This window comes from Pantherophis guttatus, chromosome 5 (assembly GCF_059756535.1).
Source record: "Pantherophis guttatus breed Tessera chromosome 5, ASM5975653v1, whole genome shotgun sequence".
NCBI classification, from domain to species: domain Eukaryota; kingdom Metazoa; phylum Chordata; class Lepidosauria; order Squamata; family Colubridae; genus Pantherophis; species Pantherophis guttatus.
Genome location: NC_142067.1, coordinates 40,703,665 through 40,715,976, shown reverse-complemented (window position 1 = coordinate 40,715,976; position 12,312 = coordinate 40,703,665). Strand labels below are relative to the sequence as shown.

The following is a 12,312-nucleotide window of genomic DNA, read 5'->3' as shown; positions in this document are numbered from 1 at the left end:
GTGGAACATAGTTAATAATCCACCGGATGTAACAGCATGGGATCCTGCTGATGAGGAAGATGCGAAGAAATTAATCAAGTTTAACAGAGACAATGAACGAGCTCTTTGCATTATTGGACTAACACTGGGTGACCAGCAGCTTGTCCATATTCATGGCGAAGAGTCTGCTGCTAGGTGTTGGACCAAGTTGAAGAGACTATATGTTCGTGACTCTGTGGGTGCTCATATTTATCTCACACGGAGATTATTTAAACAACATCTTCTTAAAGGGGGAGATATGATGGCTCATTTGGAATCCATCAACAGAATTTTCCAGGAGCTGCATGAAACGGAACTTGTTTTCTCAGAACTACAACAAGTTTATATAATTCTTTCTTCTTTGGACGATAGTTATGACGACTATGTTTCTTCGTTAGAGGTTTTGTCCAGAGATGAACTGACATCGGCTGGCATAACCAATAGGTTATTGGAAGAATCCAAAAGAAGATAAGAAAGGAATCAGTTGAGAGTGCAACAACCAAAAGAAGAAAAAATGTATTCAACTGCCTATTTTGTAAAACGTTGTTTTGCTTGTGGGGCTAAAGGGCATATAGCTAAGCATTGTAAGAATAAGGAAAGGTCTGTTAGGGACAATACTAGACCCAAGAAGGGTTGTAATTTAGCTATATCCAGTTCAACTACTGATGTTAACCAGGATTGTTGGGTTGTTGACAGTGGTGCTTCTCAATCTATTTCTAGAAATAGAAATTTTTTTGTTAAAATGGAGAAGAGTAACCAACATGTTAAACTAGCAAATGGCTGGAAGGTTAAGGTAGCTGGAGAGGGTGTTGCTTGTTGGTCATTTAGTAATGAACCATTGCCTATGTTATATATTCCTGGGTTAAAATTCAATTTATTATCTGTTAAATCATTATTGCCATTTGGGTTTACAGTAACATTTAAAAATGATAAGTGTTTTATTGAGAAAGATGGCAAGGTTGTTACTGCAAGTTTAGAAAATGATTTATTTATTTTAAGGGATAACCCAGTATTGGTGGCTAAATCTAAGTCTATTTATAAGAATGTTAAACCACATGATGAATGTATTCATCTGTTACACCAGAGACTTGGGCATTTAAATTTCAGGACGTTAAAGAAAACAGTTCAGTTATCTGAAGGGATAAAACTACAAGCATGTAGTAAATATCTGAATTGCAATGCCTGTAGTCAGCAAAAAAGTAGGGTAACACCAGCAAATCATGTTAATGGTTTTAAAACCAAAAAGCCATTAGAGGTAGTGTTTGTAGACCTAATTGGACCCAAAAAACCCAGCATAGGAGGTGCCTGCTATATTCTAAGCATAGTAAACCAGTATTCAAGATACGGATTCTGTTATCTTATGAAAACAAAAAGTGAAACATTCCAGCATATTAACAACTGGCTGCGTTTTGTCGAAAGGAAACAGAAATTTAAGGTTAAATGCTTAGTGACTGATAATGGTACAGAATTTACCAACCAAAGGTTGGAAAAGTTTTTGCAGGATGCAGGGATCCAGCATAAATGGTCTGCTCCGTACAGACCACAACACAATTTGTATATCAAGAGAAGAGATAAACATTACAAGCCATGACTAGAACTATGTTGGCAGATTCTGGTTTGCCTGAAAATTTATGGGGTGAGGCTGTTATGTGTGCTAACCATGTGTTAAACAACGTGGTTCATTCCTCCACAGGTGAAATACCATTCACCTTATGGCATGGGAGGAAACCAAATTTTAATTACTTACACACATTTGGAACCCCAGCTTGGGTACATATTCCATCTAGTTTAAGGAGAAAGGATCAACAGAGAGTCAGAAAAATATTTTTCATTGGCTATGAATCAATTCATAGGTCTTTTAGATTTTGGGCACAGGGAACTACTAGTGTTTACTAGTAAATTTGCAAGTGCTAAATTTCTAGAGCACGAAGCATGGGATAAACTAGATCGTGCAGATTATAGACATGATAATAATACTGTTAGTATAGAGCATCATATTCCTGATGATATTCCTGAGGATTTAGATGATGTAAAATCCTCTATCAAGAATGAAGAACAGAAAGTAGATTTAGAGGAGGTAGTTTTAGGGGAGGAGTCAGATGAACCATCTGCAGTAAGTCCTGTATTACCTAGGAGATCTACTAGAGAAAGGTATCCACCTGATCGATATAAAGTAACCGTAGTTTGCCAGGTTAACATAGAACCTTCAAGTTATGAGGATATCAAGCTTTATCCTGAAAAGGAGCAGAATGCTTGGAAGGAGGCAATGAGTAAGGAAATAAATTCTTTAACTAAGTTAGATGTTTATGAAACTGTGAAATTGCCACCTGGTGAAAAATTAATAGGTTGTAGATGGGTTTACAAAATTAAGAAAAGCATAGATGGGGCAGTAACCCATAAAGTTCGCCTTGTAGCTCAAGGTTTTTCTCAGACCGAAAAAGATTTTGATGAGGTTTTTGCTCCTAGTTTACATGCTAGTACTTTAAGAACAATGCTAGTGTGGACGGCTAAGTATAAATATAGTATTAACCATATAGATGTAGAGACAGCATACTTGCATGCTCCATTAAGACACACCATCTATATGAGGAAGCCTTTAGGAGTTGAAACACAAAACCACACTGATTGTTGGAAGTTAAACAAAAGCCTTTATAGTTTGAGACAATCAGGGTTTGAGTGGAACCAATGTATAGTTAAAGAGCTAAATAACATCGGTTTTCATGAAGGTGTAGCGGATAAGTGTCTCTTTAAAAGAGAAAATAATAATGGGTTAGTATCATTTTTGTTATTGTTTACAGATGATATAGCCATAATAACTAAAACTGACAAGGAAGCCATAGATATTGTTAAACAGTTACAAACCAAATTTAAGATCAGAAATTTAGGAAATATTAGGCATTATTTGGGTCTAGATATCAATCAAACAGCTAGAGGTTATAAAATATCTCAATCTAGCAAAATAAGCCAAATGTTGAAACGTTATGGCATGGAGCTATGTAAGCCAGCTAAAACGCCTATGGCACAGAATTTTCAACAAGGAGAAATCCAAAGTCCTAAATTTAGTAAGGAAATCTACCAGTGTCTTATAGGTAGTCTATCTTATATAAGCAATTGGTTGAGACCTGATATTTCATTTGGAGTAAACCAATTAGCGAGATATAATACAGAGCCAACTGATAGGCATTGGCAGGCCGCAAAGCGTATATTAAGATACCTGAAAATGACGATGCATTATGCATTGTATCTAGAACCTAACAATGATCTAGTATTGAGCGCATATGCTGATGCCAGTTTTGCTACTGATTTGACCACCAGAAAGTCCACATCGGGTATAGCTATCATGTTAGACAATTGTTTGATTGGCTGGAAATCAATTCATCAAAAACATATTAGTCTATCTACTATGGAGGCAGAATTCTCATGTTTGTCACTAGTTTGTACTGATCTGATTTATTACAAACAACTAATGATGGATATTGGTTTAAAGATGGATTATCCAATTGTAATACATGAGGACAACCAAGCTGCTATAAAAATGGCAACAAATTTAGCAGTTAAAACTAGATCTAAGTGTACTGACATTCGGTATCTGAATGTTCAGCAGTGTATTCAAAGCAACATGGTTAAGTTGGAATATTGTATGTCAGAAGACAATATTGCTGATAATTTTACCAAAGTGCAAGGTGCTATCAAACATAAAATGTGTTGTGAAAGCTATGGATTAAGAATCTAAACTGTATATATTGACCTGTCCAAAGGGCAGAATGTTAGGATATGGTTTGAGCCTAACAAGTTGTCCAGGCAATATATGTGTTCTGTAACTTTAATATGAATATGTATTGTGTGACTTTAAAGTTTTACTGCTGATTCATTGTAATGCTGAGTCATGCTGTAATTAGATAATCACTGGTTGTAAATGTATTTAAGAAAGGTACTGTAACATATTCAGTTGATGATATGCTACCATAGTGTGAGGAGTTGCTATCATTGTGCTATCATCGGTTGGATGGATCTGCTACCATCGTGGTTTGTGAACCAGAGTGAGTTTGTTATTCTAACCAACTACCGTTTGTGTGGTAAGAAGATTCTTGTATCACTGGACTGATTTAACTGGCAAAGACTTGGATTGATTTAAAGACTATGAGATTGCTTTTTCACTATAAAGTAAACTTTTGATAAACCAGTTTGCACATCTCTTATTCATTGCTCTCAGCAACGTTTCTCTGTGCTCTACACTCTGCTGGTTGGTAACACAACAACAATATCCTTAACAATATGACACCAATAATATGATACACATTGCTGTTTTGTAACGTTCAGGCAATTTTTCACTATAGTCCTGGTTAGTGTTTGTGAAATAGATATAAATAACTTCAAAGGAGTTTACCTTTTTACATAAAGAATACGGCCCTTAATTCAAAAAAGTTGTACATCCAGTGCTGAACCTAGTAGCTAAAACATAACATGAACATTAAATAAACTTCCTGCACAAATGTTTAGTGACTTATAATATTCTGTGAAAATGCACTGAAAATACAGGTAGTCCTTGAGTTACAACCACAGCTGTGCCCAACATTTCTGTTGCTAAGCGAGACAGTTGTTAAGTGAATTGTGCTCCATTTTATGACCTTTCTTGCCACGGTTGTTAAGTGAATCACTGGAATTGTTAAGACAGTAACATGGTTATTAAGTGAATCTGGCTTCCCTATTGACTTTGCTTGTCAGAAGGTCGCAAAAGGTGATCACATTACCCTGGGACACTGCAACCGTCATAAATTAGAGTCGGTTGCCAAGCATCTAAATTTTGATCACCTGACCATGTAGATGCTGCATCAGCTGTAAGTGTGAAAAACAGTCATAAGTCAGGTTTCTTAGTGCTGCTGTATCTTTGAATGGTGACTAAATGAAATGTTGTAAGTCGAAGACTACTTGTCTTAAGCTGTTTGATTAAGATGTCATTAATCTGATCAGTGTAAAAATGGGGAAAAGAAACGTGGAACTAGTTCTGTCCATCTAAAGAAACACGACTTAAAATTTACCAGTAAATACAATTACAAGAGAATTGGACGCTGCTGAGTTTTGACTTGTTATTGAGCTGTCCTTTGTACCAGATCTGTGATTTCCATCAATATAGATGTGGAAAAAGTATTTGAAAAGAATATGGAATGGACAGGCTGTTCCTTCTGGCCCAGCCCATCTTCCCATTCCATACCTCTTGATTGATTTCTATTTTGAAGACTAGCTGAATGGAAATTATTATCTAGCATTTGCAGAGGGAAATTAGCAGGTCAGGTAAGGCCAAGCATTTTCTTCTCTTTCTCTCTCCCCAAAGGCACCCAAATTCCCATGTTCTTTATGAAAGAAACATTAAATTGATTCTTGTAATAACTGGAATAAATGTAGTTTCATCTTTAGACCATGCTGAGGGTTGAGGGACACAGATTGGGCTGCAAATCTACAAGGCAACAGACTGCATCTGAGAACCTTAATTTAGCATACATAAGTTTAATTTTTCTTAAATAACTGTCTTGTGGCTTAATTAATTGTGAATCTCTAAAAAAAAGGTGTTAGCTAGTCACAAAATTCAGCTATAAAGAGGTTATTGATGTAATAGGCAGAAGCATGTGAAACATGAACTGCAATATTCCTCTGTGGAGGCCACAGGAGAGAACAAGAACAGACAGCAATTTAGATGAAAGTAACAGCAGCGAGTTCTTTAAAAGTGGCCTTAAGAGGTATTGCCTGCCTAATTCCTCTCTCTGCTCAAAGGCTATATTGAGTCTTGGGAATAATGCATTTCTCAATAATACATAAAGCCAAAAACTGTGTGGCAAACCATGCTGAATGTTCTCCACCTTCATGTCTTCCTAAAAGGAGGACCCTAAGCCTTCTCCCATTGAGAACTTGGTTTGAAGGTTGCACTTCGTTTTTCTATTATGAGTACAGCCATTTAAGGGACTGAAGATTCACATTTCTGTTCGTTTACATTTTTTTAAAAAAAATGCTATACAAGAAGCTGTAGGTGGCTAACAATCTCATCACAAAATAAAAGCAAATTTATTTTTTTATGTATTAAATTTCCATACCGCCCATCTCACCTAAATGACTCGGGACAGTTCACAAATAAAAATTGTAAAAAGAGCCTGCCTCACCTCTAGGAGAAAGATGTTCTATGGGATGCGGCAACAGTAGAGACCCTGCCAGCAGAAATTCTTTAACCAATAAGGTCTGTAATATACCGTCCCTGCTGGATCAGGTGGAAAAGGTCAATAAGATAAAGACAAGATGGTTCCTCAGTTAACCTAAGTCATGAGGGGCTTTAAAGGTGATAACCAATGCCTTGAATTGGACCTGGAAGCAGACTGACACCCAATAGCTGAGGTGTTAGGTGAATCATCCCAAAATTTCTCACATTCCCACATTCTACTAATATAAACAAAGAAAATACTTTACCTCTAATACATAAAAATAACAAACTAAATAAAAAGTATGCTTATATTTCCCCTTTAGTCGTAACAAACCCACCTTTGGGAGAGGAATGTATGCCTGCTTACTCTTTTTTAATCCCTTCCTCTCCATCAATTCTCTACTTGCTAAGCGCCAGAGTGAATGTTCTAAAGGAGGGAAGGGAGTGGGGGGAAAGGCTATGTTGTTTGCCCTTTTGCCTGGCTTTGTTATATGTTGAGTTCCATTGTATACGGTAACCACTGCAAGATTATTGATTCCACTAAGATGGAGGAAGAAGAATGAAATACCCACAGTAGATGATTGGATTATAAAACTGACAAGAGTTTGTGGAAATGGCAAAGCTGATCAGTTTGGTCAGGGATTAAGACTTTTTTTTTTTTAAAGATTGGAAGTCTTAAATGTATTTTTGCTGAAAGAAGAAAAAACAACTGATGATTTATGGATTTGGGAATTAAAAAGTTTAAAGAGGGACAGGAAAGAATAAGATGGTAATTACTTTACAGAGAGAAGAATGGAATTCAAAATTCTATGTTTTGTTTTTTCATTTTTTCTTTTTTTCTAAATCTTATCTTTTCCCCCTTATTTTTCTTCTCATGTTTTGCACTTTTAATGTGTTGTAAAAGGAGGGACAGAGAGGGGGGGGACGGAGAGAGAGAGAGTCAGAGACAGGGAGTATCAAAGGTGATAATTTCCTGGAATTGCTAGATTCTGGGGCCCAGGGGTGGGTTCTACTTACCTTTACTACTGGTTTGTAATAGGACCGCGTGTGGACACTCATTTCACTCGCATATGCTCTTCTGAGCATGCGCAGAAGCTTCTGCGCATGCACAGAAGTGTTCTGATGACGTCGGAGTCGGTGGGCAGAGCCTCCCTCTGGTTTTACTAGCAGTTCTATAGAACTGGTCTGAACCGGGGCAACCCACCACTGCTGGGGCCAAAATCTAGGTCAAAGCCTGTTCCTCCCATCTAGACCCTGACAATATTCAGAAGTGAATCATTACTTGTACTGCAATGTTTGTTGCTGTTGTTCCAGGGATGACCTGTATTATTGAATATCATCATCATATTAATTATAGTGATCCCATTCTTTACTGTAGATAACCTTCCCTAGTTTTTCACATAAAACGAAAAAAGATTGGGGCATTCACACAAGGTAGAAGTATAGCCAGCCACACAAACAGGCTGAAGAACAGTTTTTATCCATGGGCTGTCATACTCCTGAATGAGAAATAACATTATAACTACGTAGTATCATGGACTGCAGGGCCGGCGCAATGTGTAACATGTTCACACTGGTGCAATAGGACTGGGTGTTTTGTTATATGATTTATTGGGTTAGGGATTTAGTTTCTTCACTGTGAGTTGTATTGTGTTTGGGGGGAGTGCACTGAGAGAGTTCAACCAATCTCATTGTACATATGTTGCCCACTGACAATAAAGATTTGAAAATAAAAGTCTCCAAAGATATTTGCCCTCCACTCCTCGCCATTGGAACTGCCACTTCCAATACAGTATAGTGATGCTAAGTGCAGGTACAAGGATCTTATAGGTAATGTTTATCTCAGGAATATACACTTTAACTAATTAAGGTCAGTTAGCCTCAATCACACTATTTTCTAATGGGTCTTTTCCGACAGGTCTTCCTGTGCCTGTGCACTGATTAATTAAACTTGGTAAACTCACTTGAAGTTAGTTTTCAAGACCTCCACAGCTTCAGTGTATCCTTCACCTGTCTATCCAGAAGATGCAGAAAGGTCAGTACTAAAAGAGGTACTTTAATTCTGATGCTGAATGTTGTATGAATAGCCTGGGGTGGGGATAATGGGAACTATGCCAAACTCTACTTTACTTTTCTATCCAGAACTTCATTGCATGTTCTGATATATGATAGGCACAGTTTGTGGGGCTTGGATTTATTTTGGTACATAGTACTTCACCTCAGTGTTTCGCAATATAATGGTTCTTTAGACTTCCAGATTCATTTCCCATGTGTAACACTTCTAATCTCCAGGCTGCAAATTGATTCATATCAAATAAGGTCATGTAAGGCTTTGATTTCTGAATCAAAGTTAGAACTTCCTTGGAAGCAGCAAATCAAATGAAGTGTTTCGGTGTTCTTTGTAAATACTCAGGGTGGATCACAAATTCAGGGGCTTTTCTGCAGATCTATGCAAAGCTTTAAGTAGGTTCTTTGCTTCAACAAACTTCAAGTGAAGCACTCCCTACATCTGCTCCATGAAACATTATGGTTGTTTCATGTTTAATAGCAAAGCAAAATAACGGTGTTTACTAGCTTTACTCTAGTTTGCTTCAGAACACCTCTCAGGCAGCTTGACGGGCTTTTTTGTAACACTAATCCCAAAGCAATTCCAGACCATTAAATTGTTTTGCTGTGATGAATAAGATGGGTTTCAATTTAGTCTGCTACCGCTTCTCTCGTGCACGTGCGCACACAGAAGCGTCCAGGCGGGTGGGCGGAGCCTCCCATCACTGCCACTACCAGTTCGCCTGATCTGGGACGAACCAATAGCAACCTACCACTGTCATAGACCATGTTCTTTGTTGAAGAAAATCTATGCCACTTCACCTAGGTCTACCTTTCTATTGCTTCTGAGGTTGTTAGAATGTTGTACTTCCAGATTAAAGAGAGCACTTCAAAAATTAACAAACTGAATATCTTCTAGAGAATTCACTATCCCTCTTATTTCATTCCATTGTTCTGAAAAATGAAGAATTTCAGGCAGCTTGATACTTGTGCATTATAGCCTATAGACAGTTTTTTAAAAAATCAAATCTCAAGACAGCTTCAAATAAAATGGAAAGCTAGGAAACCACACATTTGAATCAAATGTTGGCCTCTGGACTTTGAATTTCTAATTTGAATCTAGTCAGCCTTAATTAACACAGGTCTAGTAGCAAACCATAAACAAGTTTTTACAGGCATAACTGGAGTGTTGTGTTTGTTTTCTTATAAAAAACACATTAATTAAGTTAACTTTGCTTCTATTAAAACTGTTTTCCAGGTAGAATGTTTTCTGTGGATTCTACCGGGAAACAGTTTAATTAATTTTAAAAAGCCAATTACTTACAATAGATTGCTACTTTAAAAAGAAATGGCATGCAGTGATTAGAAATCCCATGCAAGTATGGCAGTAATAAAACAAAGTTGTACAATCTATATTTATAATAACTTTTTCCAGCAAGGCAAAAATCTTGCTTGTTCCGTTTAAAAGTTTCCAAATCTATCTCAAGAACATTGTCTTCAGTTTTAGAACTGCATCGTGCAAACCGAATGGACCTTTGTATGTCAATAGATGGGGTTTTTTTCCTTGAATTATTTCAGATAAATTTGCAGTAATAAATATTTTATCTGCCAGTTTCATCTTCTTGAGAAAGGTGCAATCACTGCCTATTTAGTGCCTTTATTAGAAGTCTCTTGTCTTTTGCCATTGGCGTCAGCTACTTCATTTTTTCCTAAGTTCTTTAAAGTTATTTGAATATGAAGCATCCTTGAAATTAAGACATATTTCAAAATATATATCTGTAATCTTTTTAAAGACACATCTGGAATTTTGAGAGTGTGTCATTATTTTTCTTTATTTGTTACTGGTGAGACCACATCCAGACTATTGATTGATTCTGGATGCCATATTTCCAGGATATGGATTCATCAAAAAGAGTTTAGAAAATAAAATCAAAGATAATGCAATGATTTGACAATATTTGTGATACTAGTAGAGAGTACTTGTTCAGTTTGGAGTAGAAATCCGAGGGGAAGCATAGTACTCATGTTCAAGGTATATAAAAAGAAAACGATTAATAAATGTTTCTCATGGTCAGAGAAATAAGGGCTAGAAACAAGAGCTATCTGTTGCAGCTATATACATTCAATTTAAATATAAGAAACTTTCTGACAGTAAAAATTGTACAACTGTGGAACAATTTCCCCAATGGAAGTTTTGGGGTTTTAATAAGAAGATAGGAAGCATGGATTATGTCTCACTTATTTGTTTTTCCTGAACATTGCAAAAGTATTATCTTTATGGCTCCTTTGAACTCCACAGTTACGTAATTCTATGTATACATTAAAGTTTCCTTTATGGCTAGCTGGGCAGATAGCTTGACAGGAAGAAAGGAAGATGAATAAATGGAACCAACCCAACAATCCTAACTACAAAAATCTAACATCTGAAGTAGTTATCCCATATCGTCTCTGGGAGACCTGCATTTCTCTTTAATGTCTTCATGGAATAATATAGTAGATTTGCAAGTAGTTGCTTCTGTTCTCCCAGTAAAGTTTGCATATTCAGATCTTGGCAGGCATACAATAAAAGAGACTCTAGCTTCAGCTATCTATAATTCAACAGGCCAAGACACAGAAATCCTATAAGAAAATAATTTTAACTTTCACAAAAGTTAAATTAATTATAGACATTTCAGAAACAGACTGAAAGAAAACAATCAGTTGTTTATGAACTTTATAGACCTGAATTTAAAAACAAATGTCCAGTTACTGGATAGAAGTAGAAAACATACAGAGTAAGCAGAAAGAATATTATGCTAAAATAAAATAAAATTGTATATATCTAAGAATAAATGCCAAGTGCAACAAATGATAAGTGTTGATGTGAATATGCATGGATGACCAAAAAAGGTGATGATATTAATTTTATTTTGGTGTTTTGCTATTGCCATGATTGTTAACTGACATATGATTAAAAGATTCTATACATTGTATAGTGTCTGTAAATGCCTTTTCCAGAATTGAATCTGGGATTCTGATTTGATAATTTTCCATCCCTACTGATTAGCCAAAGATCAACAAACTGCACAAGAATCGAAAAGGTAGGATCCATAATTTCATCACTTGGAAACCTGATATAATTTTAATTTCAAGAATCCATGCTTAAATAAAAGCCATGCACATTTTTAAAAATTAAAAAATCATATAGAACACACATTATCCTTACTGCATGGCTGGCTGCATCAAATCTGGATCATATAGTTTCAATCTTCAGGATAGTACAATGCAACTATTTCTGTGGCAAAAATAAAGCCTCTCTACATTAGAATTATGTCATCACAGCAATGGTTGAGTCACATCATAAATCATTAATCTATATAATGTATATTATATACAGTAATGAATATGTTATTCATGCCTATTCATAATAAAATTAGTTTATAAAAATAAAATTTATAAACTTTAATTTTGCTTTGCTATCACTTTTCCGTTTTTAATATATTTAATATCATATACTTTATTCTTTCTTTTGAACATAAACAAGGCTCTATGTTAACCCTGAATTTATGAATAAACCATTCTGTCCTGAACAATCCAGTGACCAGACTGGATAGACGAAGAATTTTGGCAAAATTTGATAAGATATGATATAGGAGAGAGTAAATGCCATGACCATTTCTTAGCAATTTCCTGTTATTTAGAGACATTAAGTGAGTCAACAGAATCGCTCCAATGAAAATTTGACAATTACAATTTGACAAAAATTTGCCAAACCAAGAGTTATCAATACTGAGCTACGTGGTAGAAGCATCACTTTGGTTCTCTAGTATTGATCTGCAATCATTCTGTTGCGTCATTTGAGTGGTAAAAGTCTGTCACAAGGTGTGCAATTTCTTTGTAGGACTCTTACGTTCCTGGAGCCACAATAACATAATTTTTGCATTTAAGTTAGGCCTTCTCAAGAATGAATATATCTCCATACATTATGCAGGATAGGAAAAAGTAATTGAAACCTCAGGCTTGTTTGCTAATCATCCAACTTGAAACAGGAGATTTTTCTACACTCTGCATTTTTTCTCCAG

General features: G+C 36.0%; 1 long non-coding RNA gene across 1 annotated transcript in view; it reads left to right on the top strand.

Annotated features, from left to right (window-relative positions):
• Positions 1-8,138: 8,138 nt before the first annotated feature.
• LOC132710334 (uncharacterized) overlaps positions 8,139-12,312 on the top strand; it is a 112,717-nt gene continuing 108,543 nt past the window's right edge. Inside the window, exon 1 of the long non-coding RNA XR_015734443.1 lies at positions 8,139-8,240. This is a non-coding gene — a long non-coding RNA (uncharacterized LOC132710334). The remainder of the gene's footprint in view (positions 8,241-12,312) is intronic.